Source organism: Mauremys reevesii, linkage group 1 (genome assembly GCF_016161935.1).
Source record: "Mauremys reevesii isolate NIE-2019 linkage group 1, ASM1616193v1, whole genome shotgun sequence".
NCBI classification, from domain to species: domain Eukaryota; kingdom Metazoa; phylum Chordata; order Testudines; family Geoemydidae; genus Mauremys; species Mauremys reevesii.
Genome location: NC_052623.1, coordinates 143,743,813 through 143,763,009, shown reverse-complemented (window position 1 = coordinate 143,763,009; position 19,197 = coordinate 143,743,813). Strand labels below are relative to the sequence as shown.

General features: G+C 41.8%; 1 long non-coding RNA gene across 1 annotated transcript; it reads right to left on the bottom strand.

Moving 5' to 3' along the window:
* Nucleotides 1-8,144: 8,144 nt before the first annotated feature.
* On the bottom strand, nucleotides 8,145-18,939 carry LOC120398211. Its single transcript, XR_005594248.1, has 4 exons — nucleotides 18,888-18,939; nucleotides 13,811-13,946; nucleotides 11,704-11,853; nucleotides 8,145-8,347 (listed from the first exon to the last, which is right to left on the bottom strand). It is a non-coding gene; the product is annotated as an uncharacterized LOC120398211 (long non-coding RNA).
* Nucleotides 18,940-19,197: the final 258 nt, after the last annotated feature.

Genomic DNA, 19,197 nt, shown 5'->3' with positions numbered 1-19,197 from the left:
GCTCCTACTGTCTGTAATAGCCTTCATAAAGATAAGATCGGCATTTCATTTTTACCTCAGTTAAAAAACCCACAACTTCTCCCTTGCCTACATTTGATTTTTTTCCCCCTCTTTGGGCCACACTGTGTCTGTCCCTGCTCAAGTAGGAGAGGAGCTCTCAAGGAGCCCCTTCCCCCCCCCCCCCCCCGCCCACACACACACACACCTTTTGTGGAGTCTGAATGAAGGTCAATCACAAAAGCTGTCTCTGAACTCAGTAGGAGGCATATAGGAGGTGGGACCTTGACCCTACCTATCCCCCTGCACATCTACACCAACCTGTTGAGCAGAACAGATGCTGTAACATTTTTCCTTTGCTGTGCTAGAAAATCAAGAGGATTTTTAAAAGATGTTTTCAACAGGAGTGTCAATCATTTTCTTTTTTAGATATTTACTCTCTTGAATGTGGAGTGGTAAGATACGTATTCGATTGTTGCCTGGATGAATGGAAATAAGAATAGATTACTCCCTAACTAAACATGGGATCAGATGCATGCTAAAGGTCAAAACTCACTTCTCTAATGGCTAAGAGCCTAACACTGTACCGCTGAATTCAAGTGATATTTTGACTTCAATGGAGGTAGGCTTCAGTTTTGGCTGTCCAGGTAGGATTGAGGCGTGTCAAAGGGCAGCAGGCCACAGAATGACAGGTATGCCTGCCTCGGTTTCTCCTTTCAGTATCTCCAGTAACTCTACTTCAGGCTCTTTTCCTAAAATAATACCCTCCTTGGAGCTGGTTTACTACAGAAACATAAACACAGACTCCGAACAGTCCATAATAGTCCCAAACATATAGTCTATTTCTCACCCCTGTGAAAGCTAGTGAATCATTAAATCTCAAGACATCTCATCCCTGGATGCACCACATACCACACACTGGCACCTTCAACCACACCCAGGCTCTATCAGTTCTCTCCCATCCTTGTACCAGAACAGCCTTTCCAACTGGAGTGTAACTCCACCCCCCCAGCAGGAACATCCACAGCCTCTCTGCTGAGGCGCCTCCTTGCCAGGGGGGCATTCCTCATTCCCCCGGCCCTCTCATTGTTACTCTTGGTCCAGCTCTTCAGCCCTGGAGATATCGGCAGGTAAGCTCCTGCACTCTCCTCTCCTGCCTTCAGTCCTCTCCACTGCTGGTTCTCTGGCTTGGGGACACCAGCCAGCAAACCCCTCTTGCTGCTCCCTGCCTTCTGCCATCTTTCAGGAACCACCTTCTGCATCCTCTCATGGCTCCTTCAGTCTCCTGGTCTCTGGCAACTCTCACCTCTCCTTCCTAACTGAAGCAGTCTACCTAGACACATTGGATTTCTCCTACCCAGTGGGTCTCTTCCCCAGGTCCTTTGTAGCCCAAGTGATGCCCCACCTTCTTAATTGGTCAAATGGAAACACCTGCTCAGGCACAGGGGCTCTGGACCTACTTCGTTTACATGGTCCAGCTGCCCTGTGTCCAGTGGTTCCACCAGGTAGTCTAATTTTATCATCAAAAACAAAAACTTTCCTGGTATTGAATGGAGTACAGTGAAAAGGCTGCTACTGATTTCAAAGCAGATGATGAAAAGACTGCTATGGATTTCCAAGCAGATAATGAGTGGTTATAGAATATCTTCTCCTCTTCAATTTTGTCTGGTCTCCTGTCCCAATTTCAGGCAATGAGATGGGTAATAACTGATGGGAGACAATGGATCAGTGTTCACAACACGTTCCCCTGTAAGTACCCAGCAGCAGCTTGTCTGTGGTCTGGAGAAACAGATGATCCAGCTAGCAGACTGAATTTGAGTATTACTACAAATCTCAGTCAAACAGGTTTCAGATGATGATTTTCTATGATGATAGTTCTGGCACTGAATGTTGAAGGGTTATCAAGCGGGAATGTATTGGTGTTCTGGAAAAGGAAGTTCTAGCTGACATCATTTGTCTACAAGAAACTCCCATCATGCTGAATGAAGCACATCAGTTTGAGATCATTTGTTTCAATCTGTTAAGTCACCATCTTCATAAGAAACATGGTCAAGCTACATACGTCCATAGTGATATACTGGATGCTGCCCATATTGAATCTTCAACCTTTTGCAACATAACTTTGCAAAATGAAGATTGTGGGTTTCAAATGGCAAATGTATACAAGCCATGGGGTGAAAAATAGGGTCCCTTAATAGTCACCATAGCGAGTGGGGTTATGTGACTTCAGATCCAAACAGTGAACAACTGTTGGACTGGGCAACAAATTATCTTGCACTGATCCATAACCCTAAGCAGTGTGGTACCTTGCATTCATCACGTTGAAATAGGGATTACTGCTCAGACCTGTGCTGGGTCATGTCATTTGCCAACCGCCCACAGCCAGCGTCATGTACTGTACTTTATGATTTTCCACACAGCCAACATCGTCTGTCATTGATTTAGATGGTAACATATCTTCCAATTACAAGGAGTGTACCGAAGCCTAGATGGGACTTTTGGAAGGTAGATTGGGGCTCCTTTACAGAGTACTTAGTATGGAGCATCGTAACCATCCAATTAAACATCATTTCTGTTGTGCCATTTTTAAAGCTGCAAGTGCAACAATTCCACGTGGCTTCTGACCAGTGTACATTCCATGTTTGAACGAGGATTGTGCAGACCTGCTGAGGCAGTATGAGCAGTTAGGTGATCCAGAGATTGCAGACCATCTTATAGAACCATTGGATGCCGCTCGCCAGGCTTGATGGGAGGAAGTGACAGTGGCACTTGACTCTATGCAGTCAAGCCAGAAAAGCTGGAGTTTAATTCATTGACGAGGTGCAACTCAACATTCATGTGCACAAAGCAGACTGGCAGATACTCCAAATCAGATTGCCAGTCTGTTGAAGGCCACCAAACCTCCTGTTGACAGAGTTGTCAAACGACAGATACATGACAAGTGGCAGGTTTCCTAAGGAGCAATCCAGCCAATACTGAGATGGAGCCATTCACTAGTCTGGAATTGGATAAACTGCTGAGTGATTAAAAATGGGTACAGCTCCTGGATATGATTGAATTGCACTTGAATTAATGAAAATCTGGTCCTCGCGTTCAGGAATGGCTCGTTCAGTTTTTCAACAGAGTTCTGCGGGAATCCAGACTGCCTAGAATCTGGTGCCAAGCAAAGGTCATTGCCTTGGCTGAAACCTGGGAAATATCCACACTTGCCTTTCAGCTACAGGCCAAATTCACTTCTAAGCATCTGCTTTAAGGTGCTTGAATGTCTGATTTTGCAAAGAATTTCACCATATCAAGCTTGTTTTCACCACAGTCATAGTACATGCAATCAAGTGCTAGTACTTACAATTTTAATCAAAAATGGATTATAACGTATGGCCGATTATTGTCCTCAGTGATGCCTGATACCAAGTGGGAGTAAGACTGTCACGTGTCTTCCACTTACATCATGCACAAGCAGGCAGAGAGCTGAACATAGTTCTCAATGGTCAGCGAATAAAGCATGATTCACACCTGGTCTATCTAGGTGTCACGTTGGATAGAACTCACATAGCATGACCATCTGACAAAGACAGCGACTAAGGTCAAAACACGCAACAACCTGCTCAGTAAACTGGCCAGAACGACATGGGGTGCCAATGCCAAAACATTACGCACATCAGCCTTGGCACTCTGTTATTCAATGTCAGAATTGTGCTCCAGTATGGGGCTCACTTGTCTCACACAAAGCTGATAGACATACAACTTAATTCCACCATGCATATTATTTCAGGCACACTTAAATCTATGCCTCTACCATGGTTTCCAGTTCTCTGCAACAGTGTTTCCCAAACTTGGGAATCCACTTGTTTAGGGAAAGCCCCTGGCGGGCCGAGCCAGTTTGTGTACCTGCCGCTTCTGCGGGTCCAGCTGATCGCGGCTCCCACTGGCTGTGGTTTGCTGCTCCAGGGCAGTGGGAGCTGCTGGAAGCAGTGGCCAGTACGTCCCTCAGCCCGTGCCACTTCCAGCAGCCCCCATTGGCCTGGAGCAGCGAACCACGGCCAGTGGGAGCCGCGATCAGCTGGACCAGCGGACACAGCCGGTAAACAAACCAGCCCAGCCCGCCAGGGGCTTTCCCTAAACAAGCGGTGTCCCAAGTTTGGGAAACACTGCTCTGCAATATTGTTCTACCCGCTGTTCACAGAAAGGAAAGCATAGCAAAGCTTGTGATGAAATTGCATGATATGCCTCATCTACCATTAATTAGAGACTTGTTTAATCCATCACATGGTCATCTGCCCTGACGGCACCCATTGTGGATAACTTTACGAGGTAAGGGATTTATAGTAGAGGACGTATAGCAGGTTTCATGGTCTGCAGAGAAAGTGACAAGTAATTATCTTGTCTCAGACCTCACTCAATGTCAACCTGGGTTTGATTTACCGTGAAGGCAATGGAGCCTTCTGAACCGGTCTTGTACCAGACATGGAATTTGTGCTACAGGAGAATTTTGGTGGTGTTTTAGAGACAATCCACTAAGTTAATGTGGGCAGCCACAAACCATGGCACATATTGTTGACAACCGCAAAATGACTCAACTTCCTGGAGGTCTTCATGCCTTGAACATGGTTAATAAGAACAGTGTGGCTTGGCTTGACTGGATTGCACACACCAAATAAATACTGATGGTGACTCACTGACATCTCCAAGTCTGGACTGTAATAAGGGAAAAAGAAACGGAGTCCTATCGAAATAGAAAGAATAGAAATCCCAGTACTTGCTGTCTGTGGATTTAGCAGCCTTGGTCTATTCTTGCTGCTAATGCAGGAGAAGGACAAAGCAAGGAGACAGCATTTTTTTCAAAATATGATTTTGATTAATTAAAGTAGTAATATATGCATAAATCATGAATACAAAGCAGCACAGAGGATACAAAGTAGCACAAACAGAAGGAGACGACAAATGTGGAAACCTAAATGCACCTACAGCCTTCTATGCCAGTTCAGGCATGTAGTAAACTTTGATAAATATTTGGACTATCAAATTAAACTCATGAATGCTAAGGTTATGGTCGTATAGTGAGTTCAACATGGATTCAGAGGTTCACATCCATGGAGTTTATTGCAGGAGTAAAGCCTTAGTGTCTGATCTGTGGAGGGATTAAAACAACGTTTTGGGGCTGTTTGGGGATTTTTTTTATTGTACTTTTTTCAGGGAAGAAACTAGGTCTTCCTCTTCTGGAGTGCTGCTGGAATCTGAAAAATAATAACATCTAGCCTAGGGTTTTCTATTGTGCCCAACCCACGATTTAAACAGTTTTCCTAACTAAAACAAGTTTATTTAAGAGGGTGGACAAAATAGCCAAATTAAACTCAGACATAGCAAGACTATAACAGGGCTCAAAAAAGAACTAGATAAATTGATGGAGGATAGGTCTATCAATGGCTATTAGCCAGGACGGGCAGGGATGGTATCCCTAGCCTCTGTTTGCCAGAAACTGGGAATGGGCGACAGGGGATGGATCACTTGATTACCTGTGCTGTTCATTCCCCCTGGCACCTGGCACTGGCCACTGTCAGAAGACAGAATACTGGCTAGATGGACCTTTGGCCTGACCCAGTAGGGCCATTATGTTCATATGTTCAAAGCTCTGGTCCTGGCTTCTAAAAGAGATGGGATAGTTTCAGCATAAACATTGGCTACAGGAGGCAACAGATATTGTCAGGAAAGACTCAAAGGGCAGACATTCTTTTCTGGTTTTCAAAATAACAAGAACAAGCAGCATTTTAAATTAATTTCTGAATATACTGAAATCTTCTAGTTGTAATTAATTAATTTGTATATTTAAACAATAAAATAGCCATATGCTGTGTTTATAGAAATCTCTTAAACTTCCTAAATGTACTGTGGCAAAGTACCTGCTTCTCAGCAGGCTCAGTCCCTTTTAGCCTTGGAGACACCGGCTTGGGTGAAGCAAATTCTTCCAGGTCACACAGGGTCTGGCTGATCCTTCCCTCAGTCAGTCTCTTGTGCTGGTTTTCTCCCCTTCTGGGGACACAGTGCAGCCTCCCTTGCTGGAAGGGTTCAGAGCCTTGCTGCACCTAACTTGCTGGCAGCATCTCTCACTCTCCCCCCTACTTCCACCCCAGGGAGGGTTTAAAAAGGTCTCCAGCAGTTGGGGCCAGCTGAACCTAATTAGTTCCCTGGTAACTCCTTCTCCAGCTGAACCTTATTTCCCCATGGCTCTCTCTCTTCAGTGGATAGGGAGAGGCCTTTTAACCCCCTGGGACTAATTACTACTTCTCCCTTTGTAGCCATTTGTCCTGGGTTTGCCACAGTACTTAGGTCTGTCTTTAGTTTTTCTTCTGGCATGGACCAGAACCCCATTGTGTGAAGTGCCATACAGAACAAAAAGATGGTCCCTGTCCCAAAGAGCTTATGTTGTCTCAGTAACGTCTGCAGGATTGAGTTCATTGTTCCCAGGTATCATTTCAAGAGAGAACAGGACCACATTGACTGTGAAATTATTGTTAGTTAGGTTTTAGTTTTCTAAATCTTGCACAGAAATATTGAAACTGAGGACAGAAACAAATGTAGGTTTACGGAATCTGTCCCCTGTCTTATAGAAGAATGCTCACTTTTCAATAAGCCTGGCCCCGATTCAGAGAAGCACTGATTACTCACTGATTAAAGTTAGTCATGTGTGCAAATGTCTAGCTGAATCAGGGCCTATATCCGGAAATATGGCAAAATTAATAAAGGCTGAATTCTGCCCAGGGCTGCCCAGAGGATTCATGGGGGGTCTTCGGCGCCCCCTGCCACTGAATTGCCGCCGAAGACCCAGAGCGGAAGAAGCTCTGGGGTCCCGGGCCCCGCAAGAGTTTTCCGGGGCCCCCGGAGTGAGTGAAGGACCCCGCACCAGGGGCCCTGAAAAACTCTCGTGGGGGCCCCTGAGGGGCCTGGGGCAAATTGCCCCACTTGCCCCTCCCCCCCTGGGTGGCCCTGATTCTGCCCTCCACTGTGCAACCTGAGCTCCTCTTCAAGCTGAAGAAAACCTTCAGTGCATACATCAAGGACAGATTTTGGCTCCCTCTCATCAAGCTGGGTTTTTATTCTGCACTCATCACTGTAGCCTCATGAGTATTAGATGATAATGCAGGAGCTCTCTCATAGCTGCCAGATTGGGAGGAGTTATTTGTTTTGAAGTGAGTTCACATTTTTTAAATGTTTTTAATGAAAAAAAAAGGCTTAAAAAACAAATTTCTTTTTGTGTAAAACTGTTGACTTTTCTGAACTATTTGGGGTTTTGAGATTTTTTATTTAATATTTTATCAAAATATTTGATCAAAAACATAGTTATCAGTGTTCCATTTTCCAAAATATGTATGTATATTTATATTGCATTTATATAGCCCCTTTTATCCCAGGATCATTTGCACAGGGAGGTATATGGAGGAGAGAGTGCAGGAGGAAATGAGAACAAGAATATAAGTGGAGGAAAATTGTACAAGGCGTTGAAGGTGAAGATTCATTTTAACCCCCTAGTTTAAAAAAAAAAAAACAAAAACTTTAGTGGTCAGTTTTAATTTGGTCAACAATGGGGTAAATCAAAACAGATCCATGCTTCTGAATCTTGCATCTGTGCTGCTTTTGTACAGAGCACTGCAGGATATTTTGAGTGGTTCAGGTTAAAGGAAGCAAGTATCGTGGCAATCCAAGTTACAATGCTCCTAACTACCAGTCAAAAATATAACCAGAGTTGATTGGTGCAGCAGGGATAAACCAACTGGGGAAAAAAACAGTATGGGGGCCTATTAAGCACTATTTGCTCTTCTTTTAGTAGTTTTGATATACAAAACTTTTCCAAAAAACCAAAGCCACACACCTCTCAGCCTGTCTAAACCCACTGTTTAGTGCATGGACTCTCTTCATTATGAATTACATTCTTAGTTCCTCAGTGTAGTTCAATGTCAATCACTGACATGGAACAGAATCTCCTTTCTCTCAAACAATATATGTCAGTCCGAGGCTGTATCTAGGTCATTCCTCTTGGGTATAGCTCTGCATCTCAGCAGACTAGAAAGAGAAACAACCCACCACTCTACTAGAAATAATTCAGCTGACAACATTATTCCAAATATCCTACATCTGTTTCATTGTTTCCTAACTATTTACAGAAAGAACTGTGGAATAAAAACTTGAATGGCCAGCAAGCAGATCTCATAGTCTCCTTCTGAATATAAACTATGAACTTTAAATACAAAGTCTATGAGCAGTGTTTTTCTCTTTAATTCTGCGAATCCACATCACAAACTGTCCTCATGATGACAAATTGTGTTGTCTGTATAATCGTGCATGTACTCCCGAGATTCTGAGCGTTTAAACAGATGGAGATAAAGGTAAGAATCAACTTTGGAAGCAATAACAATAGTAATAAATTAGATCTTACATATCACTATCCATAAATCTCAAAACACTTTGTAAAGCAGCGAAGTATTATTACCCCCATTTTACACAGCAGGAAGGAGACTTGAAAAGGGATATAATTTGCCCAAGGTCATCAAGCGGGCCATTATACAATCACTTTTGCTGGCATCCCATACAGTTCTCATTCTTTTTGATGAAATAAAGAAGAAGGAGATGATATTGGAGGAGATTTGGCATGACAGCAGGGAAAATTTGTGGAGAAGGAGACAATGTGAGAGAGGGGGTGGACATACCATGAAAGAGAAGGTCAGCAAGGACAGAGCAAAAATTCAACAGGGGACACACAATGAAATAGGGTTGGGGGAGGCCACTCCATGATGTGGAAAAGAAGAGGAAAAACAAAAAAAATGGGAATCTGAGTAATAATAATAATAATTAATAAAGGAAAGGGATTAAAGAAAAGAAAAGCAGGAAGAGAAGAGGCAGTAGAACAAACACTAAGCAGAAAAGGAGGGAAAGGAACATGTGGAAAGAGAAAGAAAAGGAATAAAGAAATGGAGAATAAAGGGAAATATGATAAGGAAATGAAGGGGAAATGACACACATGAGATTAAGATTTGAACATTCTATTTGGGTTATTTGGGTTTCTACATTTTGTTATTTTCTTTGGCAAAACAATGGAGTTGACAAGGAGGAGAAGGGCCAGTCACAAATCTAGGGAGTAGAGGGGCCTAGTGGAGAATCTTCTGATCAGTTACAACTTTAGGCTTATGGCATCACATGCACACTCCAAACCATGCTCTATTCCCCAGCTTTGGCCTCAGTGGTTAATATATGCCCCAGAAGATGTGAGACCAATCAAGGTATCATAATCCTGCATAATTTTTATTGTAACTCAAAAATGGTTGAACGTTAACATCTGAAATGCTCTCATGATTCCTCATCAATAAGGAAAAAGCTTCCAGGTTAATTTTGAACATAAAATAATAAAACAAGCTGAGTTAGACAGGACAGACAAATCATTTTTATGTATCCCGAGCATGACAGTTTTGCTAAGTTAAATTGCTCTTTGCATAACTATGGGCTGCTGTAACTGCAACATATCATTATGGATAGTTACACAGTGGGTTTCTGGGGAGTTCTAGATCACTGGTTTACAACCTGTGGTCTGCGGACCCCTGGGGGGCTACAGACTATGTCTAAGATTTCCAAAGGGATCTGCACCTCTATTTGAAATGTGTAGGGGTCAGCAAACGAAAAAAGATTGAAAACCACTGTTCTAGATACATATATGCGTTTGACAAAGTGCAATTGTCAGGCATATGTGTGTCTATCTCCTGTTTTGTTCCCTTTATTTTTTCTCATGTTTGGTTTCTTTCCTTTTTTTTCTTTTAACAGAAAAATGAAATACCAAAATCTACTTTAATGCAACATTCAAAATTCGAGAAGCTTGACTGTGCACAAACTAACAGTTTACAAGCTCCTGAGAAGCTTCACTTTTGCATTTCATGAGTCACTTGAGGGTTTAAAATTGTGACCTTTACACTGAGTGAACATGATGTTGTATATTTTGTGGTGGGCTTTCCAAAAGTGCTCAGTGATTACCTAACTCCTCTGCTTCCACTGAAGAAGTTGGTGAGTTTTACCATTGACTTCAATGGGAGCAGAGTTAAGCCAGTGCTGAGCACTTTGGCAAATCCCACCCTCAATAGTGTATAGAATCTCTGTGGCTGTTCAGGTTCACAGGGCCATGTGAGTTATAGGGAGAACCTTCCTGGGATACTTCTGCAGGATACACAAACTCCACAAAGAAAATGAGTTCTTTGTACAACTTCTGTAACAGGGAGGTGGTGGAAGGAGATCTTGAACCATCCCATCCATGAAATTGTGCCAACATGGAGGAATGTTAGACCAGGCACTCCTTGGAGAAAAGACCAAGGAGAGGCCATGACCAGTAAATCCTGAACATATTATATAAGGTATATTAGTCAATATATTAGGCAGTGTATTAGACTATCATAAGTACACCTATGCATGTAATTTAAACTTGGCAAGTCCAATGCAGAAAATTAAAAAAAACTTTGCATTTTCTGGTGCTAATCAGGATCTTAGCTCTGTTTATAATATTTTCTGCCATGTTAACAATCTTTTCAGTGCATACAATGTTGGTGGCAATTTGACAATTTAAAAACTAAGCAGACAATAATATACTGAGCAGGTTAATTTAATGCTTTTTCCTTTCTTTCCAGTTGTCAAATGGGGTCTGATTCAATTCTCCTTGAAGGCAATGGAAAGATTCCTATTGACTTCAATGAGAGTTGGATCTGACCCTCAATGAGGTTTTAAATATCCCTACCTGGTTCCCAGGAGTGTCAGTGCACCACTGCAGGTTTGAATTACTTTGCCCACAAATGGATTGGCACAAAGGTAATCTGTGCCAGATTCTTCCTAGGGATGAGATCTGTGAAATCTTGAAACCCAGAACACTGCTATTGCCACTGCTGACAAAGCTTCAGTGGAGCACAATGGAAGTTGTTGGAGTAGCTATGGCCTGTACTGTGCCTGACTAAAGAGAGGATTTTGCCAAGTTAGTTGCTCTTCTATCCTTCCTATGTACTTGATATTCCCTGGCTATCCTGTATGTGACTTCTGCCAGGTCATGTGGAAGATCTGAATGTTTGAAATGTGGATCCATTAGCATTGCAGGCACATAGTGTGTCAATCTGAGCATCCATTGGCACTTTTCCTTATTGTGCAAGGGTATTTCACATACACTTTATCTCATTAAAATGTTCTTTCGAACATTATGAGTAATATAATTATTCTCTAGCACCAACTCACTTCTCTTCTTTCCATTCCTTCCTGACGACCCACTTTTGCTGTGACACTTACAAAGAATCAGTCGACTAACGACGGCCACGTCCGGAGCAAGAAGCCCAGGAAGACTTTTAAATGATTTCAAAGTGACCAGCTGTGCACACCAGCAGCCTGTATAACTATCTAAACTTATTACTGTTGCCTTCATTTTCCCTTTCCCTCTTCCATCCTGTGGCTTGTCACACTCATGAGTCACGTCTTGTCTTAAATTAGACTAAGTTCTTTAGGACCAGGATTGTGTCTTTTTGTGTCATTGTGCATCACTCAGCACAACAGGGCTTTGATCCTGATGGGGATCTGAAAGCACTGAAGCACTGAGATACTAACAAGGTAACTCAGGGTGGGTGACTCAGCACACATCTCTCGCAGTGGTTTCAAATTGAGCAAGACTTACGTATACCTATTACCTCCAATGCCACTGACCTGGGAGTAGGGTGGATGATCATGCACACATTAATTCTCTTCATGAAGGTAGATAAGTAAGGTAGAATTCCCTTTCATCGTGTCATCTTATAATGTGTACGTAGCATTTTGCAGTTTCCCAGCGAACAGGGTAAATGGAATATTCACAGCCTAGAGAGCATGAATACAATGTTTCAAACTTTTCTGGCCATTGAAACCATTTTCTTTATGTTCCATTCTCTCCCCAGAAAGCTATGAAGCATAAGACTGAAACCTTCCACATTTATTACATAACTCTCATTTACATTAGTGTAAATCAGGAATAACTTCCTGAAGTCAGTGGAGTCACATGAGTCTAAAACCTGTGTGAGAAGAAATTCAGGCCTACCATTCTTAAATGCTTTTAAGAACATTCAGGTCATTGTTAATAGAGCTGATAAATAGTAAAAACCATTCATGAATATTTTAATAAATAAAAGCACCGAGTTCAATTCCCTGTGATTCATATTATTCAGGCAACCAGCAAGTGTTCATAAAAATGCTCACAAAATCCCAAACGTTTCATAAACTTTAGCATGAATTTTTATTCTTTATTTGTTGTTAATTATTCTCTTGTTTAAAATATTTCAGTCATCCAATCAGGAAACAGAAACAATGCCATGTGACATAGATGACCACCCATACTGTGTGTAGTCACTATGCATGCTGTGACTAGTTGAAATGCATTTGTAAACAATTCAGTCAGAAAATTATTCTTCCAAATATTTTGGTGATACTTATGAATGACAAGTTTTATATGGCTGAAACTTTGCTAAGCAATTGGTCAATCTCTTAGATCTCTCACTGCTTATTGGGTTTTGGCATTTGAAGAAAATTCAGGATCAGATCACAATTTGCTAATCAAAAATGGACAAAATTCATAGTGAATATAATTTGTATGAATTACTTTGATCATCTTTAATTGTCAGAAAGTACATTCTGTATCATGTACTCAGTCTTTGTGAAGAAAGCCACTTTCTGATCTATGTATCAAGACTGTGATCCAGCCTTTTAGCCACGTAAGATTTGTTAAAGGCATTTAGAGCACAAATGCCTTGTTGCAAATGCTTTCAGTGGCTAATGAATACATGCAAAGCCAACAAGCAGTAAGAGACATACAAGATTGCCCAATTTCTTATCCTCTCAGCTTCTCCAAGTGCCTCCATGACAAAGACTAAGAAAAACACCTGGAGGGAATGTTCTACTGTGCTTTGCACACTGAAAGACTGATCATAATCAGATATTTTCTATAATAGAAGCAATGAGGAATTTGGGGGGAAGGTGACAAATGCTGCCGTCCTCCATTACCATGACTATTTAAGTGCCTCTGAAATGGAAGAGCTTTGTATAGCTCGAAATCTTGTCTCTCTCACCAATAGAAGTTGGTCCAATAAAAAGACCCAATAAAAGATATTACCTCACCCACCTTGTCTCTCTAATATTGACATGGCTACAACAACACTGCATACATGGTATTAACATTCATATGAGGCTCACAGCTAACTGATTTGTTGTTCTTTTCCTTGTGAAATGTTTTCCATCCAACAAAATGAAATCTATCTGCATGTGATCAGTTCACTTAGTGTGGTCTGAGCAATAGTTTCTCTGATTTTCTGAGAGAAGTAAATAATGAGGCTTCTGAACTTTTTAAGTAACAAATGAACTTGCACACAATTTCAGTTCAGCTGATTGTTAGATGAATGTGTTCTCACTGTTGGAAGGCATATGACTGCCTGTTTAAGAAAAAAATTAAGTAGGTCTGGTTAAGTAATGCTTTAGCTTTTCCTCTAAATACTGGATTGTATGTTATTACCTAGAATGTTTTCTAGTCTGTTAGTAATAGTCCCTGTCATTGTTCACGGTGGAAGATTGCTTTGTAAATGATTCACCACTCTTGACTTTTTCTGTGGCAACAAACTCCGAAAACTTGAATTTAGTGAGCATTTGTCCATATTCGGAGTTATTTGGAGACTTGAATAAAAGTGCTCTCTGGACTGATGATTCCCATGAAATAATTCATGAGCAAATACTCATATTTATTTACACAATTATAAGAAATATATGTACATATTTAATTCCTCTCTCCCACCTTTGGTATGTTTGCCTTCTAGACTGGGAGCTCTTTGAGGCAGAGACTTTGAGTGAAATCCTAGCCCCACTGACTTCACGAGATTTCACCTTGTGTGTTTCTGCATACGTAGACAGCACCTGAAACATTGTGAACACTACCAGACAATAAATAATAATTCAGAATAATCTTCATTGAACGTATCTCTGCATTTTAGAAAACCATTATTTATTTACACAATGCATTGCTATCATAAAAATCATACAGATGTAGAACTGGAAGGAACCTTGATAGGTCATCTAGTCCAGTCCCCTGCACTGTGTCAGGACTAGGTATTATCTAGACTATCCTTGACAGACGTTGGGCAACCTGTGGCCCATGGGCCATGTGCAGCTTGTCAGGGTAATCAGCTGCTGGGCCATCAGACAGTTTGTTTACATTTGCACGGCCACCCGCGGTTCCCAGTGGCCACAGTTCACCATTCCCGGCCAATGGGAGCTGCCAGAAGCAGCGGCCAGCACGTCCCTGCGGCCCGCAGGCTGCAGGTTGCCCACCACTGGTCTAACCTGTTCCTAAAAACCTCCAACAACAGGGATTCCACAACCTCCCTAATTAATTTCTTCCAGTGCTTAGCTACCCTTACAGTTGGAACGTTTTTCCTAATGTCTAACTAAATCTCCCTTGTGGCAATTACTTCTCATCCTGTCCTCAGTGGTTAAGGAGAACAATTTATCACCCTCCCTTTATAACAACCATTTACGTCCTTGAAATTTTATGTCCCTCAGTCTTCTCTTCTCCAGACTTAACCAACCCAGTTTTTTTCAGTCTTTCCTCATAGGTCATGTTTGTCTGTATGCATGGTGCTTTATGAATACAGGTGTTCAGCTACTATTATTAGTAGAAGTATTTTATTAATATTTCAATAGTATCTAGAATCCTCCATCAGAGATCAATGTGCTAGGCCCAGAACAAAAGGGTAGAACCAAGTCCACTTCTACCCAGAGAGCTCAAAATCTATGTTTATAACAAGACTCAGAAGGTGGATAAACAAATGGGAGTAGGCTGCAGGGAGGAGAACGTAATAGGAAGCAGAGGGATATTTGCATAAATTAGCTGTCTCAATGACAACAACAACGAGCACAGTATAACTAGAACAGAATAGAACAGACAAGGAAGATGACGAGATCCCTTCCCAATATAGACACTGATGATGAAACAGTTTTCTAATAGGTCAAGGTATACCTTAGTGGGGCCTGTAAAGATACATAAGGGCTCTTTCTGGAATTCTAACATGGTTCTATAGTCTCTTTTAGGGATACACAGAAGTGTGGATTGCAAATGAGTGGTTCTTGGAATTACCTAAATAGTAAACCAAAGCACTTTATAATACTTCAGAGGTGTAGTCAGTGAAGTTCTCATGCATCTCCTGACATGCACCAGTCCCTTTAGCTATACTGTATGTTTTGGACAATGGATAACTCTTGTGTGGTGCTATGATGGACATGAGCATGTTACCCTGCAGGGAAATGGGAGATGTAGAAACAACTTTACACTTTGTCAAACAGTGCCAACTGGCTGTTTTGGGTACAGGTACACATAAACTCCAAGATGAATTCATGATCATCATGGTATTCTGGATTAACTATGTTGCACATTATCTTTTGCCCCTCCCTGATCTTCATTGCAACCAAAGCAGAGACAGCAGAATTTGCACCTCATGTGAACACATTTGGTGCACATCAAGCAGGGACCACACATCCCTTTTGGAACCAAGTGAAACTGAACTGATTTTACAATTAATGAAAAGCAACGTCAGTATTGGCCTGTTGGTGGACTGACCTGGATGTGCGCCTTTACAAGTACTGCCCGAGATAGACGTTCACTTAGGTTAGGCTATCGATTCGCCAAATGGGTGCATTGAGACAGGGGAACAAAAGACCCTTTCGGCTAAACCATGTTTTCTTTATTAATTACTCTAACCTGGGTGCTGAAGTGGTATATACATATCCCGTTCAAAATACCTACCTGGAGCATTTGGAAAAGGACCATTTCCTGACTAAAGGTCACTACTTACATTGTAAGCATTTTGGGGCAGGAACCATCCTATTGTTCTGTGTTCATATAGCACCTAGTACAATGGGATTCTGGTCCATTAGTAATGCTCCTAGGCAATATCACTTGTGGCAGAGCTCCGACCTTGTCCCCATGGGTCCCGCACTTCTAGGTGGTTTATGATAGCCTCATTGGCTCACTGCAACCCACCACATAGCCCTTCTCTCTTAAGGCCAGGGTTACAATCTACTGAGCCCTTTTCATCATAAGCCAGCAAAGAGGTTGGTGAGAGAACTCCCACAGTCTCTGTTATCCCTAGATCTTATTTCAGAACAGTTTAGCCTCCTGTCCTGAGAGGGTCCCATCTTCCCTTCCCAGGAGGTGTTTCTGTAGTGGCAGGTTGGGGGGGAACCCGGGCCCACCCTGTACTCTGGATTCTGGCCCAGGGACCCTAATGGCAGCATCTGTTGGCAGCCGACCTTTCACTGCCAGATTTGCTACATTTCCCTGGGCCACTTCCCCACAGCTCTCCTGCTTCTCCCTTCTTCACCCTTACCTTAGGACTTCCTTACCAATGGCTTGAGGGTGCCTTCATTAACCAGCCCTTCAGCCACACTTCCTCTCCTCTGGCTCCCTGGCTCTCCCCAGCCTGACTGGAGTGAGCCCTTTTATAGTATCAAAAGGGCCTTAATTAGAGTCAGGTGTTCACATTACCTTAATGGACTGATTTGACTCTTTGCAGGTTAATTGGAGTCAGGTGTTCTCATTAGTCTGGAGCAGCCCCTGCTCTGGTCAGTCAGGGAACAGAAAACTGCTAATCCAGTGGCCAGAATATCTGCCTTCTACTACTTTGTCGTACCCAACTGGCCTGGGTCTATCACACACTATACAAATTATATGTTATTATTTGCTGCTCTGGATTTCTGGTCAGCAATGGGGCTTTAATAAAAGGATTTATCTCTTAAAACACAGATAAGTAGGAACTTGCCCTAAACATGCTCTATGTAATCAGATCTCCATGTAATGATTCCTCCAGACAGATTTTCTGTCCCTTTTTGATTTCTAATTATAATATCTTTCTCAACACATCCTTTCAGATTTGTTCAATACATTTTCTTTTGTTTCATTACTGTGTATTCTTGTAGCTAGCAAAAGAGCTCCTGGCACACTGATACCTAAGCCCTTCTTCCTTTGCCCCAGCTGGCACAAACTTTACCCAGGCAGCCTATAACCTTAGGAGTGGTACAATAAATACTTTCACACAGCTCATCATTGTGCTGTATGTGTGATCTGTTACACAATAATATTCTATCTATGGTTAATTGATTTATTTTTCATTTCCATTATTAGACTATCCCGCCGATTAATATCAAAACCATTGTGCTTCTTTTGAACAATGTAATCACAGAGATCACCTTAAAGTGCTTGAGAGCTGAGGACAAAGCATCCTCAGCTGAAGAGATCTGCCTATGATACAAGCATCTAGAGATTCCAGAGCCCGATCACCTTTAGGAAATGCTGCAAAACCTTCCTATTTGCTAAAGCTTTTAAACAGGAACCAGAATGACATCCACAACATCAGCCACAGCCTCTGCCTAGCTCCCTCATCCAAAACAACAACACAGCAGAAAACCTTCAAGCAGAGCTTTCTATAAACTGATGAAGGAAAGAGCCACAGCCTCCATGAAGTTTCCAAGGGACTTTGGTATTGTTGTTCTATGTTATGTGAAAAGTGCTCAGATGCTGCGATGATGACTAGCTGTACGAAACCTTAGATTAGATAGATAAGATTCCAGTAATTCAATCCTGCATGTGGCTATTGTCTAGACAAACCATTTAGAATGGAGCCATTGCAAATACATAAGTCTATTCGAATAATGAAGAATAAATTTAGCCTTGGATTCCTAAACTGCAAATGAATAAGGGTATATGTGTACAAATATTTACCACCATATTGGTATGTGTTAAGGACATAAAATCTGCACTGCCACCACAGCATGCAAAACATCTGTTCCTATGGCAATGCAAATAATATTCCTTAAATTCTTCATAATGTCTGTGAGTCTGTGCCTCTTAACAATGGTTGCAAAGAAATACACAATAAATAAACCCCATATAAATATTAGGTGTTGCAGTAAAAACCATCTGGAGTACTGTGTCCAGTTTTGGGCCCCACACTACAAGAAGGATATGGAAAAATTGGAAAGAGTCCAGCGGAGGGCAACAAAAATGATTAGGAGGCTGGAGCACATGATTTATGAGGAGAGACTGAGGGAACTGGGATTGTTTAGTCTGCAAAAGAGAAGAATGAGGTGGGATTTGATAGCTGCTTTCAACTACCTGAAAGGGGGTTCCAAAGAGGATGGCTCTAGACTGTTCTCTGTGGTAGCAGATGACAGAACAAGGAATAATGGTCTCAAGTTGCAGTGGGGGAGGTTTAGGTTGGATATTAGGAAACACTTTTTCACTAGGAGGGTGGTGAAACACTGGAATGGGTTACCTAGGGAGGTGGTGGAATCTCCTTCCTTAGAAGTTTTTAAGGTTAGGCTTGACAAAGCCCTGGCTGGGATAATTTAGTTGGGAATTGGTCCTGCTTTGAGCAGGGGGTTGGACTAGATGACCTCCTGAGGTCCCTTCCAACCCTGATATTCTATGATTCTATGACCTAATTTTCCTATTTTCAGATTTTTTTATTTTAAAATACATTTTACACCAATGGAATTCCATTTTCTCACTACAGAAGAGACATTCCAATACAATATCTATCATGCTTTTCATATTTTTAGAATGTTTACACTCTGCATTCAATATCCATGTGATCTATATGCTATATGCTTAGAACAAAGCATATTCTAGTCTTGGATATTTCTGTTAGAGGGAAGCAGTCCATCCCCTAAGTGGCATGATCTGTATGTCACTAGGTGCTACATTTGTTGTATAGTACAATTTAGTCTTATCTAGTCTAGGATACAGATCTACCCTGTGTCAACCAGACTGTATACTAAAGTTATAAGACCTAGAGAAGCAGTGTTGGCCTCTGCCTTACCCCAAGATCACTGATTTCATTTGGTAGCTATCCATCTTCAGAGGATTGCATGTGTCTGTATGTAGGAGGGAAAAAAAGAATATTCAGAGAGCCATGACAAATTTCCCTGCTATTTCTGGAATGCATAGAAGTGAAATTATGCTCTTACACCATGCAAAGGGGAACCAGCTTTCCTATTTGCAGAATGAATTTGTGTCATTTAAAACCTTGCAAAGTGATGAACAGTTGTTAAGGAAAGACACTGAATCATGAATGTCCTGTATTGTATCAGTACTGTGACATTTACCAGAATTTAATAAAAATCTGTATA